At 39.7% G+C, this 16,624-nt stretch overlaps 1 pseudogene; it reads right to left on the bottom strand.

The window, feature by feature from the left end:
* LOC142426599 (bifunctional purine biosynthesis protein ATIC pseudogene) overlaps positions 1 to 13,891 on the bottom strand; it is a 48,459-nt pseudogene extending 34,568 nt beyond the window's left edge.
* Between the last annotated feature and the right edge of the window lie 2,733 nt (positions 13,892 to 16,624).

Genomic DNA, 16,624 nt, shown 5'->3' with positions numbered 1-16,624 from the left:
GGAAGAAAAAGGCAATAGACAGCAGGGCACAAGGGTCTCATCTCCAATGTCTGAAGAGCCTCAAGTTTATTTAACAATAAGATTGTGTAATAATATGGATTGCATATTATTATAATACAATACAATAAAATGGGCAATGTGCTAACCTTGAATATTCTGGGCCCTCAAGGAACACCTTACAGGAAGTGTCTGGTGAGACAAAAATGGTATCAATTGCTCTTTAAAAATGGTAGACAAGGGAAGCAGATACTCTTAGAGATTAGCATCCTTTTAACGGTGTGGGTGAGAAGCCAGGCGTCTGTACCAGACAGCTTAGCATTTTATTGGGGATATCTGTGAAGAACATGTTTCCTAGAGAAATATGTGCATCTGACACTTATCAATCATTTCGAGACTTGTGAAGGTATTCTTCTAAACACTCGTGATCGTTTTCCAAGCACTGTAGTTAGGAGAGTAGGACCTTTACTCCTTCTTGCAGGTCCTGTTTCCCACCGGGAGCACTAGAGCTGATTGGGATTATGTATTTACAATTCTTCTTCAAGGTGACTTAACAATGGAAGTGTATGATAGGTGATTTTTCTATTAAGAAAACTACTTTTTTTAAAAAGGTGACCAATGGTTACCATCAGTGAAGGAGGAAGAGATTTTACTTGGAGAGCACTGAGTTCTTATTCATGGCAATGGAATAATTTGGGAAGAGATGGCCATAATGATTGTAGAACAGAAAGAGTGTAATCAATGGCACTGAGTTATATATATATAAGTTGCTGAACCGTAGAATGTTTTCTGCATATATTTTGTCACAATTAAATATAATAATTACACTAATAATAAGGAAGAAGAGAATGTTCTAAAATAGCATGGTCATGATTGTACAACTCCTGTGGTGATTGAACTATTGTATTTTATCATATTCAGGAGAAGGGTCAATAAAATATAGGAGCAATAAAATTGATATCACATGTAAACAAAATTTTGTTGAAGCTTATCCAACAATGGTTAGAGTAGTACATTGTCAGGGAGCTGCCAGAAATTCAGGCTGCATTCAGAAGACTTGGAACAAGGGATATCATTTCTGAAGTTATATGGATGTTGGTTGAAAGCAGAAGAAATCAGAAAGATGTTTACCTGCATTTCATTCACTATGCAAAGGCCTTTGACTGTGTGGATTGTAACAAACTATGCATAGTCTTGAGACAAATGAGAATTCCAGAACACTCTATTGTGCTCACACAGAACCTGTACATACGTCACCAGGCAGCTGTGGGAACAGAGCAAGGACACATTGCATGCTTTAAAAAATCAGGAAAGGCGTGTGCCAAAATTGTACTTTCTCCCCACGTTGTTGTTGTTAGGTGCTCTCAAGTTGTTTCTTACCCATTGGGACCTTTTCACAACATACGTAACTAAATACCGCACGGCCCTGCACCAGCCTCACAATTGTTCCCGTGCCTGAACCCACTGATGCAGCCGCTGTGTCAGTCCATCCTGATGAGGGCATTCCTCGTTTTGCTGTCCCGCCACTTTACCAAACAGGATGTGCTTCTCTAGGACCTGGTCTCTCCTGACAGCTTGTCCGAAGTATGGGAGACGAAGTCTTGCCAACCTTGCTTCTAAGGAGCACTCTGTCCTTACTTCTTCCAAGACAGATTGGTTTGTCCTCTTAGCAGTCCATGGTACTTTCAATATTCTTCTCCAGCACCACAATTCAAATGCCTCAGTTCTTCAGTCTTCCTTATTCAATACACAACTTTCACATGCCTGTGAGGTGATGGAAAATACCAGGGCTTGAGTTACATTTTGGTCCTCAAAGTAACAGTATTGATTTTTCAATACTATAGAGAGGTCTTGTGCAGACCTCTAACCTAACGAAACATATATTTCGATCACTTTATCACTGCTTCCATGAACATTGATTGTGGATTGAAGCAAGACAAAATCCTCGACAACTTAAGCCTTTTCTCCTTTTATCATCAGGTTACCTATTGGTCACATTGTGATGATTTTGGTCTGCTTGACATTGAGTTGTAATCCACACTGGTCTGGAATCCTTGATCAGCACCATCACATGCTCCAAGTCCTCCTCACTTTCAGCGGGCAAGGTCGTGTCATCTGCATATTGCAGTTGCTAATAACCCTTCTTCCAATCCTGATGCTTCATCAGCTTGCTGAAACATTTCACTTGATGCTCCATCAGTTCCTGGAGCCTTGTTTTTGCCTAATGAATTCAGTACAGTTTAAACTTCTTCCTTCAGCATTCTTGGTCTTTGTTTATATGCTACCTCTTGAAATGGTGAAATGTAGACTAATGTTTTTTGGGTACAGTAACTCTGTGTATTCTTTCCATCTTCTCTTGCATCATTCAATATTTTGCTCATAGAATCTTCCAATATTGCAACTCAAGGCTTCAATTATATTTTTCTTGAGTTCTTTCAGTTTCAGATATGCTGAGTGGGTTCTTCCCTTTTGGGGTTTTTTATTCTAGGTCTTTTATATTTCATTATGATGTTTGCCTTTGGCTTCTTGAATAGCCCTTTGACATTTTCTAATTAGCTCTTTATCTTCATCATTTTTTTCTATTTGCTTTAGCTACTCTATGATTAAAAGCAAGTTTCAGAGTCTCTTCTGACGTCCATTTTGATTCTTTTTAATGATCTTTTGCTTTCTTCAAGAATTATGCTCTTGACGTCCTCTCACAGCTCATGAAGTCTTCTGTCATCCATGTTCAGTGTATCAAATCTGCTCTTGAGATGTTCTTAAAACTTGGGTGGGATATACTTAAATTTGTATTTTGGCCCATGTGGACTTGTTTTAATTTTATTAAGCTTAAACATGAACTTACATACGAGTAATGGATGGTGCTATTAAGCTTCTTTCCCACAGATAAAGTCAATTTGATTTCTGGGTATATTTTATCTGGAGAAGTCCACATGTATAATCTCCTTTTGTGTTGTAGAAAAAAGGTATTTGCAATGAGCAAGTTGTTGGTCTTGCAAAATTCTATCATGTCATTTCCAGTTTTGCCTTGATCCCAACTACTCTTCTTCCCCCTCTGTATTCAACTTTTCCTGTTTCAATCGCCAATAATTATCAATGCATCGTGATTGCATGTTTGATCACTATCACACTGCAGATGTTCATAGAATTCTTCAATTTCCTTATCACTAGCTAGAGTGGTTCAGTTATTGTCTCAGTGCATTCATAAATAATAAATAATAAATCTGAATAAGAGTTGTATTGACTGGATTTCCTTATCACTGAATAGCAATTATCCAGTCACAGGCAGCACTGTACTTTAAGATAGATCTTGAAATATCTTTTTTTTGAAGTTGCACGTGACACCTTTCTTTTTGAATTTGTTATTCCCAGCATAGTAAACCATATGACCATTTAATTCAAAATGGTCAATACCAGTCCATGTCAGCTCCTTCATGTCTAGCATAATGATCTTTATGGATGCCATTTCCTTTTTGATGACTCAGTGTTCCTAAATCACACCTCATCCATTCCATGTTCCAATTATTAACAGATTATATTTTCAGCTGCTTCTTCTCATTTTCGGTCACACTTCATCATCAAATAAGGATCCCAACGGCTTTACACCATCTACAAATTACTATGGCCAGTTCTATTTTGAGAAGGCAATTTCCTCAGTCATATTTTAAATGCTTTCCAACATGAGGGGCTCATGTTCTGGCACTATATCTGACAATGCTCTGTTGTTACTCATAAGGCAATGTTTTGCTGCTCTCCATAAGGTTTTCAGTGGTTGATTCTCCAGCAGTGGACAGCCTAGTCCTTCCCCGTAGTCTGTTCTTAGTCCGGAAGCTCTGCAGAAACCTGTTCACTCTGGATGACCCTTGTGGTATTTGAAATGCCAGTGACACTGTCTCTAGTATCACAGCAACATGCAAATGACTATGACACAAAACTGGCAGACAAGTGGTAGATTCTTAAATATTGATATTAGTATTTTAAATTTAGAAAAGGAAGAATTAAGCTCAGAAAGATTCAAGGAAAGGAAAATATTTAAAACAGAGTTTACTAAGTTCAAATTCCAGGATCTTAAATTTGTATCTACTAAGTTCAAATTCCATGATATTTCCACCATACTCATTCCTATGACTCATCTCTTTCCTCATAGTGGGCAATAAATACACAGGTTAAAATGTTTTCAAAGCCTTTTTTCCATTGTAAGTGTATTACCACCAATTAATGATGTACGGACCAGCAAGGATCTTCGTTTATATATATTTTAAAATCCAATGTACTCCCAGGGTAGCTTTTGGACAGACATCCTCAACTAACTCCTGACACTGAGTCTCAACTGTGATTGCTACCTATCAGGAACTCCTGTACCTCATCCCCTCCTGTGCATGTGTGACAGCCTACGCAGGTGATTTCACTCAGGTGCAACCACAGTTGGAAACTTGGACTGAGGAAGTCAGAGTTGAGTTTTATTGTTTGACATGTAAAGCAGAGGCACAAGCAGAATGACTTTAAATATTAGCACTTTCTGGAAACAAAAGGAACAATCCCATTGATGTCTCTTAGGAAATACCATAGTATTTTAACCAAAATTACTATGACAAGAGGAATACTAATATAACTGCTGAATGTTGAGTCTACATCTAATCTATAGAATCAATGGAGATCCCCAAGACATCCTCATAGTTGTACAATATGTAATTTCTCACATCCAATTCTGCAATAGAAATAAAAAATCGAGTGCATTGGTAACAGGGTAATAGATGTGTCCTCTCTGATTCCAGATATTTAATAACTTCCTTTGAATAATGTCATTTTTGTCCTTTCTATAGCAGGGTAAGAAGGAGCCCAGTGGTGTAGTGACTTAGACCTGGTCAGCAGTTCAAAACCACTAGCGACTCCACACAGCAAGATGAAGGTTCCTACTTCTGTAAAGACTGAAGTCTTGGAAACGCACAGGGGCGATTCTCCTCCATCCCAGAGGGCCACACGGAGCTGGAATCAACTCTGTGCAGGGAGTTTGAGGGCATAGCAAAGGGAGGTTCCACTCCAAACAGCAACCAGCCAGTCTAATTTATGATTTGACTACTATGCTATTGCATCCTATTCAGGAGGTCCTCAGAGTTGACCCCTGTGATTAGGTAGCAGGCAAAGCCTCCGACCAGTGCCTGCTGTGATGTAATCCTCATGAATATCCTGACTGTGAAAACTTGGAAGATGCTAGCAGAGTAGAAATTACATGGAGCATTCATAAACAGGAGCTTCCAGGAAACCACACACCTTCACTTATCTTTCGTCTATGTGACCCCACCATGTTTCCCAGGGACTGAAATATTCAACCATTTTGAAGCAATAAATTTCTCTTTCTCAAGCAAGGGATCGAGTGAATAATTGTTCATAGGGGATGTAATAAAAGTGTATATATTGGGATGAAAGTGTGCACATCAAGTTTAGAGTGTCATTTTTGATCAACTGCATTTTTAAGTAGATTTTGGTAGTAATAAGGAAGAGACAAGTAGTGTTGAAATACTACCATCATGACTAAGTAATCATAAATTTGCAGGACAGGTTGAATCGCAAATATACAAGTTACTGTGCCATGGTATACTCTTCATATCTGATTTAATGTTCCACTGTTGGACTGAGAAAAAGAGGCACATGAAGCAGGTTGGCAAATATTAAAAACTTTTCAGGATCAGAATAGGTGAGGAGTTGGTGGAAAGAGTGGGTGTGTCTCAAGCCCGAGTTGTTATGTGCCACAAAGTTGGTTCCAACTCATAACAATCCCATGTCCAACACAGAAAAGCACTGCCCTGTCGTGCACCCTCCTAACGCTTCTTGCGTTGGAGCCCTTTGGTGCAACCGCTTTGCCAATCCATCTCATTAAGGGGCTGTCTCTTTTGTGCTGACTCTTTACCAAACATGGTGTGCTTTTCCAGGGAGTGGTCCCTCCTGAAAACAAATCCAAAGTATGTGAGACATCCTGGCTTCTAAGAACCATTCTAGCTGCACTTCTTCCAAGGCAGATTTGCTTGTTCTTTTGACCATCTGTGGGACTTTTGCTATTCTTCACCAACACCATAACTAAAATGTGTCAATTCTTATTCAATATTCCTTATTTCCATCCAACTTTCATATGCATATGAGTTGATTAAAAATACTATGGCTGTTCCGGCAAGCTTTATTTTGTAGAAAATTTTACCTGAACCACATCTGGGTGAGTGGAGAAGTCAAGTTGTCATGAAAGAAGAAATTTTTTAAATAGATTGAAGTATCAGTGAAGGGTGACTAGAGAGGCTGGACAGATGTCTCAGTAAGTAAGAAAGTGTGGCCTGTTCAGAAATTCACATAGAATAAGTGGATTGGTGAGGGGAGGCAAGAAGTAAGGGGAAAAGAGTGGGGATGGAGAATCTGTAGAGGTGTCCCAACCCCACAACCATTGTCATAGCACTGACCTTGACTACTACACACGCTCCCAACTAGCGTGTGCTCCCGTCAATTTCATGCTGATGTGCCCTGCTTTCGCACTACTTACAGCAAGCTAGTTTTAACCATGTGATCCTCCTTTTAGAAGAAAAGTCTAGGAACAGCTCTTTGCAATTTGGACAGTGGTTAATTCTCTCTCATAGTCTCCCACCATTCATCACACCAGAGTACGACTCAATAGATTGTTCAATGCCTCGATGTCATACGGCTTCCTCCGCTAAGAATGCCCTTCCTCCACTGACCCACTTAAAAAGGTGCTCTTCCTTCTTCAAATGTTCTCCTGCTCTGTGACATCCCGAAATGTCACTCTGTACAGAGTATATTTTCTGGATGTCTCTTTACATGTGACCCTGTAACTTACATTATAATTGACAGCATGCACGTTTGAAATTGTTTCTAATTAATTTGAGGTAGGGGGCCATTTGGGAGGGATGTGGTGACACCGTGCTTAAGCAACCAACTGCTAACTGAAAAGCCAATAGTTCAAACTCACCGTAACAGAAAAATGTGATAATCAACTTCCATAAAATTGTTGTTGCTCAGCGCCTTCAAGTCGACTCTGAATCATAGCAACCCCATGTACAACAGAATGAAATACCGCATGCTACGATGCCATCTCACAACTGTTCTCACATGTGAGCCCAGTGATGCAGCCACTATGTCAACGCATCTTCTTGAAGATTTCTTCTTTCTCACTGCCCAGCGGTTTTACCAAGTATGATGCCCTTCTCCAGGGACTGGTCTCTCCTGATAACACATCCCAAGGATGTGAGACTAAGTCTCAACATCTTTGCTCCTAAGGAGCCATTCTGTTTGCTTCCAAGACAGATTTATTTGTTCTTTGGGCAGTCCACGGTATTTCAATATCCTTCTCTAGCAGCACAATTCCAGCACATCCATTCTTCTGTGGTTTTCTTTCTTCAATGCCCCGCTTTCACATACATGGGGGGGGGGCATTAAAAATACCACAGCTTGAGTCAGACACAGTCCTCAAATTTAAGCTTTTTAACACTTTAGTGAGGTCTTGTGCCAAAGATTTACTCAATGCAATGCGCTGTGTGTCCTCTGATACGTTGGCTGTTGCTTCCATAAGAATTGATTATGGATCCAAGCAAGACAAAATCCTTGACAACTTCAACTTTTCTCCATTTTCACTATGGTAGCTACATAATCTGTTGTCAAGTTGAAACTTATGAGTAAAGAGGTGGAGTTTAGCCTGTCGATCAGGTTGCAGCTTGATGACCTCATTTGGAGGCAAGAAGGAGATAAATAGCTCACTGGAGGCGGGACACAGGCTCACCCCCTGGGAGACATTGCAGCTGATGAGACACGTGGAGCTACCCTAGGTCCCTGATATGGAGGAGCCATATGGAGACCCCTAGCAGTGCTGGGATGCTTATAGTGCCACTGGATCCACAAGACTTCTTACCCACTGGCCTGTGATCTTCCTGCTTTCAGCAACATTGCATGTGTTTCATGAGTCTGAAGGGGACTTTATAGATTGGTATTGGACATATGGGCTAATATTGGATTGATGTACTTGATCTGAATTGGGCTGTGATGCTTTCCTAATGTACAATTATCCATTATATAAAAGTGCTTTCTTATACACATATGAGTGGCTATGAATTTGTTTCTCTAGTCTACCCACAGTAACACATTATGGTACCAGGAGTAGGGTACTAGAGAAAGATTACTTATTGCTTCAGTTGTGAAGATTTTTATCTTCTTTACATTGAATTGTAATCCATACTGAAGAATCCTTGATCTTTATCAGCAAGGGCATAGATTTGAATAGGAGTTGTGTTGATTGGATTGCCTTGTATTTGGAGAGATATGAGAGGGTGCCCTCAAAAAATGGAAAACCCCCCCCAAAGCTATGTATTTAAACTCTTTTACAAAACAAACTTCTCACCTTTACTCTCCATTACACTTAATAAAACATTTGTCAAATCAGCAATTCCATTGTTGGAAACATTTTTCAAACTTATCTGTTTGGGTGGCTGACAGCACCTCACTCATTATTTTCTTCATCTCTTCCATGTCACCAAATCACTGTCCTACCATGTCCCTCTTCATTCACAGAAGCAAAGGGAAGTTGCATAGAGTGAGGGCAGATGAATAAGATGCATGGAGAAAGAGAGGCATGCTGTTTTTTTCCCCAAAACTGGCACACTGAGATGACTGCATGAGCCGGTGCATTGTCATGATGGAAAAACCCTTCTACTACAAACCAGGCCTTTTTTATCACACACTGTTATGCAATCTTTTCAGGTTCTTGAAATTGGAGTCTTGATTAACAGTCTGACTTGGTGGAACAAACTCTCAATGCACTACAAGTCAATATTTTCATCCTTTCAGAAAGTTGACAAATGTTCAGAATGAGGTTTGTCATCAATCAACACTTCACCTCTTCTGAAAGGAGAAAAACACTCATTTCTATCATAGCGCTCTCCTCGTAAACTGAGTTCAACATCACACCTGTTGCCGTGACATTTTCCCTGAGCAGAAAACAAAACTTCACACCTGCAGGCTGTTCTCTGAAGTCAGCCATCACAAAAGAGAGGTTAAAGTGAAACTGCTTTTATGAAAACAAAACAAAAAAAACCTCACTGTGACCAGAGAAAACCTTCCCAGGCGATGTCACTGAGTGCACTAACTCACAGCAAGTGGCCGGATGCTTGCTAGTGGGGAAAAATGCTCACTATGAAAGCTCCTCCCAGCAGAACTGTTGTCTGGTATTTTTTGGAATGAGAGCAAAGTTTTGTCACCTGGAGTCAATCACTCCCACCAGAAATTTTTTTAATTAAATGTAAATATGAGTTGTATTTGTGCATACCTGAATTTTGCAGGAATAAATACCTATTTTGGTTTTCAGATTATCAGAATTATCTGTGACTAAAAATAAAAAGAGGGGATTACTGATGTTGGAGAATACACAGCTTTTAGATATTCTCATAAATTCCTTATGAATTTAATTCCTTATGTATGTAATCTCTCTCAAATAATATTTGACAAGCATTTGTTCACTATGTATCTTCAGTTGCATAGCTCTTAGCATATGACTTTCCATACATAGGTGGTGAGAAGGTCAAAGTTAAATAGACAGCCGTGGGTCCACATCACAACATCTGGGAAAGAACTGGTGTGACTCCATTCTCTTGGACTTTTGTAGACACCTTGCCTGAGGAAAATCGAGGACCCTGCTAAGAAAGTGATCCTAAAATAATTTATAATCCTATCCAGGACATAGATCAAGGTCTCAGAGTTCCTCACCATAGATCAAGATTACCATAATTTTAGCTGCTTTTATTTCTCTTGCCTACAGAAGTATGTCAGCCTATCAAATTATACATGTGTGTTCAATGGCAGTGGTTGGCAATATTGATATACATTTTCCTCTTAAAAGGCCTGATCGCTCATTTAGCTGTCATCTTGCATCTGCTGTTGAAAGGGAGAGGAAAAATTGACTCCATTTTTCAAATTCAGCAGAGCTATTTATTTTGTGAAGAACAACATATTCATCTCTGCTAGTTTTCATATGGCAGGGAGAGAGTCAAGCCATCGAGTTGTAAAACTAATTAATGGAAACAACCTTTGAATTACGAAGCTGGCAGTCTGACATTGCTGATTAGATTATCACGGGAATAGTGAGTCATGGAAAATATTATTAAGATAAATCCAGATTTTTCATTTTATTATAGGAGAGGGATGTAAGCAGCTTTCTAATCAAGAGTTCTTTGTTGTTGTTTGGCACTGGGTAGTTGCAATATTTTCTCGCTCTCCAGTTCTGCTGCTGTCGTGTAAACAGTCCGGGAAAGCCATTGCGAGCAGTGGGTGCTCTGCTCAGCAAGTAGGCACACTTTGAATAAATTATCTTGCAAATGCTCTGCTACGGGGTGAGGAAGAAGGATTTTGATGAGGCTTTTATGAAACAAAGGGGAAGGAAAGAGAGAAAGGGAAAATCAATAAAGAAAGGAAAAGAAAATGACCACTCAGAATCCCCTTTATCCTTTGGAAACACCCCTTCATAGAGATATCACTAGGAAACAGCTAAATAAATAAATAATTTAAATAAATTAACTAAATAAATTATCTAAAAACCACCTTTGAAACGTGAACTCTCACCTTCTTCAATTAATTTTCTTTCTCTATTCGTCCTCTTTCTAAATGAAAATGCTGGGGATTGAAGGATCTTTTTACGGATTAGAAAGAAGCTTATAAAGCAGCACTGTATTGATTTCTCTATAAGGATCAGAATCTCTACTACACAAAAATCTATTAAATATGTTTACCTCAGAAACACAGGATTGAGATATATTTCGTCTTCTCCATTTAAAAGCACCAAAGAGACAGGCAAATCATTAACTCCCTGAAGAGCACTTCAACATATACTGCTCAGTCACATGCATCCCTTTCAAAATGTGTTTTGATATTTTTAATGCATCTTGTTCTTTGATTTCACAAGAAATTACTTTTTACAAAGCTATGTGCATGGAATTGCTACAAAAAAGAAGAGTACTTTGAAGAAGAGTAATTTTTATATGCTACGAAAGTACAAACCATTTCTTTTATCCCAATGTGAGTTTCTGAAACAGCTTCAGTCTTCCAAGGGCAGAACTATAGGAAACTTGATGAATATTATTTTTGGTACATTAGTGGAAACATGCTAGACCATGTACAATGGAAATTCCATAAATATGAGTCATAAACACAGGAGCCAACATTATAGGTACACAATTAATTCTACTCTCTTCACCCTAATCTCATGCTTGCTGGATTCTATCATTATTTAATTTTTTTATTTTTGTTCAGCATGTACACTTTACATTATTTTATTTGTTTAAATATTGCATTAAAATATTATTATTTTAATTACTAAATCTGAGACCTGCTGTGTGGCATTATGCTATAAGAAAGTCCCTCACTAACACCCTCTCCCGCCCGTCTCCCCACACCTCAGTCCTGAGGATGATATTTATATCCCTTGTTTCTCTGTCAAAGGGAAAGGTCATGTTTAAGTTTCATGACTCTTTAAGTTTAAAAAATACTTTTATTGTTTCTTTTTCCTATTACTACACATTGTATTTACTTAGAAAAAGATAAATAAGGGGAAAAGAGGGAGAAATGACAAAATTTCTTGGTTCACTATTAGTAATAGAAATTATGAATAACTTGACGTGTATACTACCGGACCTTTTTCTATTTATACAAAGGATTTTATGTCAATGAGATAAATGTGTGATAGAGAAAGAGTTGAATATTTGAAATGCACTCCTACACGTATAGCAATCTTCCACGTTAGCCAATGGTTTAACAGAAATTAAATCATTTCATTTTTGAAAAATCACTGGCATGGCCTGGTTATTTTTCTACATAGGCTTGCCCTTGGATGTGGGTTTAGCATTAGTTGTCAATCAAGAAGCTGGTGGCTCAACCTCACTAGCTGCTCCACAAGAGAAAGACTAGACCATCTTACTGTGTAAAGACTGATGGTCTCAGAAATCTCATAGAGCCGTTCTGCTTTGTCCTACGGGCTCGCTGAGAGTCAGTCACTGTCAACTCAAAGGCAGGGCTTTGGTTCAGTTTGGTGGTGTCATGGTTATTGTCTCTGGGCACATCTGAATTTTCTTAAACATTACAATAATCTTTTGATGAATTTTAGAAAACTAAATGAGAAATTTGTCTATAATCTACTGTGTAACTCCTCAGATGAACGAAACAAACACAATTCTCAGGACAAATTTAAAAGCATAATGATAAATTCTCTCACATTTAGTAGATGATAGACACACAGCTAAAAGATGATAGATAACTTTGAACCTATTATCGGTTAAATATAAATGTTATTATTCTTATTAACACTTCTGTCAATTTGTCACAGTGGACAGCATTAGAGACTTTCATATCAGACAGACTGAGTTTAGATGCCAGGTCTATAACCTTGGGCATATGATTTTTAGTGCTCTACAGCTCAGTGTTCACATCCGCTAAAGAGACGTCATCAAAATACCTGTTCTCATAGGGCTGCTGCCAAGAATGAATAAAATATCTTTAATAAATGCTTAGCACAATACCTAGCAATAAGTAAACATTCAAATCATGTACATTTTTGTAATTAAAATAAGATTCCTATCCCCAAAGAAGAGTACAGTCAAATGGGGAAAAGACTAAGTATTAAAATAATGCAAATGTAGTAATAAAAAAGTGGAGTTTTTAAGTAGCTTAGAACAGAAGTAGCCAAACTTTTTTTCCAAACAATTTTATTAGGAGCTAACCCAGACATCATACCTTCCATAGTTCAATCATAGCAATCAGGGTTGTACAATTGGTACCACAATCAGTTTCAAAACATGTCCTTTCTTCTTGAGCTCCTCGATATCAGCTCCCTTTGCCTCTACACCCACCCCTGCCCTGCGCCCCAGGAACTCTTACTGTGCTTGTCGTCTCTATAGATTCACCACTCCTGGGTTTCATATACCGAAAAACACAGAAAACACGTAACAGAAAGTCCAAGAAGGCTACCAACAATGACAAATTAAAAGAGAGACAACTCCCAATACGAAAAACACACACACTCCAGAGAAAACATTAAAAACAAGATCAAGCACAAAGTGTATCAGAATGAAAATCAAGTAACAAGGTTTTAACCATTCAAGCAAGATTTATCATTTTAGTCTATGACAAAAGTCTGATTGTACCTAAGTTTAAGAATAATAATCCCGAGTTGCCCGTCTGAAAACAGAATGTACCATCACCAGAGGACCAGATAGCACTGTCTAAAAGCACAAAATCCCAGGACTGTTCAGAGAAGAGGATGCCCTGATTATCAGAGAAGAATGTCCTGTCTATGTTCTAGCTACAAATCTAGAATGAGGAAACATGGGTCAGCTTAATGCAGTCTCATGTCACTAATCATCAGCTTCGTTCACCTAAGTCCATTTCTTCCAGTGCCATGATGAATATAACGAGGTTTCCTAAGTAGCTTCCCACTTCACTTCTCCTGCTAAGTGCCCCAGTGTCCAGAGGACTCTCGGGCTCTCTCCCAACCCCCCCCCCCACCTGTTCCCTCTCTACCAGACGGCTCTGCTTTCGATTGTATTTCACCAAACTATGTTAATGTTCCACTACCCATTCTCTTCGGATTTTCATTCTAGTTCACTCTCCATTTGAATTTTAGCCCTTTAGGTTATACATCTGATTTGTAAAATTATTTACCTCAACTTGGACAATCTGATTATTAATGATACTGCACTAAGCGAGCCCTGCACAAACACAGGCCCCCGCTGGCTGCGTGCAGATGGATCAGAGTCCGAGGCAGCTGAAGTGTGTGCGGCACAGTGCGAGAGACAGGCGAAGCTGCAGAGTTCCGAATCGCCAGGTGAGACCTGACGTACTCCAAACCAAGCTCACCCATTGCAACTTTCAACAACCCTGTACGTTTCCCAGGTAAAAAGATGAGGCTTTCTACTTTTGGAAAAACATTACAGTCTCGGAAACCCACAGGGGCAGTTCTGCCCTCTCCAGTAGGGTTGGTATCAACCACCACTGCACCGTTAAACTACAAGAGCGTTTATGAAAGTAGAAAAAGGGCTCAGAGAGAGTAGCCAAATAAAATAGACTAACCCAACCACTCCGTGTAGAAATATCTTACAACGTACGGGGCTTCAAAACCTTCCCAGGTCAATGCTCCTGCTCCAGCAGCAAGGCCCCCGAGATGAGTGACGTCCTCCTCCCAATGACAGCACTGCAGAGGCCAGCCCCGAACATCCAGCTCAGGGGAGCGGCCTGGCAGACCTGCACGTGTGGGGGCAAATCAAGAGTCAGTTCAACATACCAGAGATGGGAAAGAAGCCACCAAGTCCCCAAAGCATAGTGCTCACAGACCTTAGACTCGGGCACAGCACTTGGCACCCCATCTGAACCATTCGGGGATTACCCACGAGGGCCAAACTGAATTTCTAAAGGCATAACTGGGGCAGTGAGAGGCTTGGGGGTCACTAGACTGCTCCATCCCTGATGCTCGCTTTCAGACACAAGAGCTCAAGACTAAAAGGGTGTCTGAGTTGCTAGGCACATGGCACCCGGGATGTGCAGCTCTGGAAGAAAATGGACTGGACTGATAATAACATGTCCTTCTCTCTATTAACCAGAGAGATATTCATCTGCTCTAGGTCATCTGTTAATCTTGTGACATTTTTTGTTTGCTTTTTTAGTGTGTGTTTAACTGTACAAGATAGACAGCATAGGCAATCTTACAGAAATAGCCACTGGTCAATGGGTCCTGGGGGACATGGGAGGGGCAGAGTGGTAAGGGTGCTGGGAGCCAACACTGCCGGGTACAGGGGAATAGTAAGTGTTCTAAAATTGATGGTGAGGAGGGTGTAGATTTTTCTGGTGGTGTCTGATTAATCGCATTGTATCTGAGAGGAATTACTGAGAGGTGAACAATAGGCAAACATGAGAGTGGGGCAGGAGAAAAGAAAGAAAATAAAGAAGGAAAAAGATATTTATATATATATATGAGTACTTGTTTATATACGAGGGTTACCCCCCAAAACGGATTTTTTTTCAAAACTATGTATTTAAAAAAAATTTTTTTTTACAAAATAGCCATATCTCCTACCAAGTACTCTCTATTACACTTAGCTTATTTGTCAAATCTGATATTCCATTCTTGGAAACCGTTTTCAACCTCATTTGTTGGGATGATTGACAGCACCTGCCCCCCTTTTTTTTCACCTCTTCTACATCTTTAAATCACATGTCTCTCTTCATTCACAGAAACAAAAGGAAGTCACATGGAGCGAGGTCAGGGGAGTCAAGCGCATGGGTCAAGAGAGGCACGCTGTGGTTTGCCACAAACTGGTGTACTGAGATGGTTGCATGAGCAGGTGCATTGTCCTAGTGGCAAGAAAAGTCTCCATCTGCCACAAACCAATCCTTTTTTGTTGCACACTCTTATGCAATTGTTTCAGAACCTCTAAATCAGCGGCTCTCAACCTGTGGGTCCCGACCCCTTTGGGTCAAACGACCCTTTCACAGGGGTCACCCGATTCATAACAATAGTAATATTACAGCTATGAAGTAGCAACAAAAATAATTTTATGATTGGGGGTCACTATAAAATGAGGAACTACATTAAAGGGTCAAGGGATTAGGAAAGTTGAAAACCACTGCTCTGAATAGAAAGCTTGATTAATATCTGACCTGGTGGAATGAACCCTAAGTGCACTATGAGTCGGCATTTCCATTCCTTAGGGAAGTTGAAGGACATCCGGAATGCGGTTTCTCATCAATTAGCCTTTTACCTTTTTGGAAAAGAGTAAACCACTTGGACACTTGAGCTTTTCCCATAGTGATTTTCAACATCACAACAGTTCTGCGGCATTTTTGACAAGCGGGAAACAAAATTTCCCAGCCACATTCTGTTCTCTTAAATCAGTCATCACAAAAAATGAGTTTTGGGCAAAACTGCTTTTATTAAAAAAAAATTCACTGTGACCAGAGAGAACCTTCCCAGATGACGCCACTGGGTTCACTAACTCAGAGCACATTGCTCGATGCTCACCTAGCAGGAAAGATGTATACTACAATAGGTCTGCTCCACCCAGTGCAATTCTGGGTTTTGGAGATACCCCCTTTTATTTATATGTAAATGCAACAAGGAAGCAGATGGATTTGGGGCCTCTACTTAAATCTTACCTCAATACAAGAATGGTTTGTTCTAATAATGTGACATTGCATGATACCTTCCTGACACAATAGCTGAAGACAAAATTGGTGTATAAGCAAATGTGGTGAAGAAATCTGATGGTACCCAGCTATTAAAAGATATAGTATATGGGGTCTTAAAGGCTTATACTCAAACAGTCATCTAGCAGGGAAGCAACAAAGCCCACATGGAATGAGCACACCAGCCTGTGGGAACTTGAAGTGCTGACGAGAAGAGGTATGAGAAGCTAAAAATCACACAACCAAATAGATGTGAAGGGTCGTGGACACCCAAAATCCACCTGTAAGATAACTGGTGGACAGTCCCTCTCAGAAGGACCCTAAGGAAGGGATGATAAATCTAGGGTGTGGTATAGCACCCTGTACTACATAACTACCCTATAATTATTTAATATTTCTTCCCCTTATTATTATG

The sequence above is a fragment of the Tenrec ecaudatus genome, chromosome 14 (assembly GCF_050624435.1).
Source record: "Tenrec ecaudatus isolate mTenEca1 chromosome 14, mTenEca1.hap1, whole genome shotgun sequence".
Taxonomy (NCBI): Eukaryota; Metazoa; Chordata; class Mammalia; order Afrosoricida; family Tenrecidae; genus Tenrec; species Tenrec ecaudatus.
This window is presented reverse-complemented; position numbering and strand designations above follow the sequence as displayed.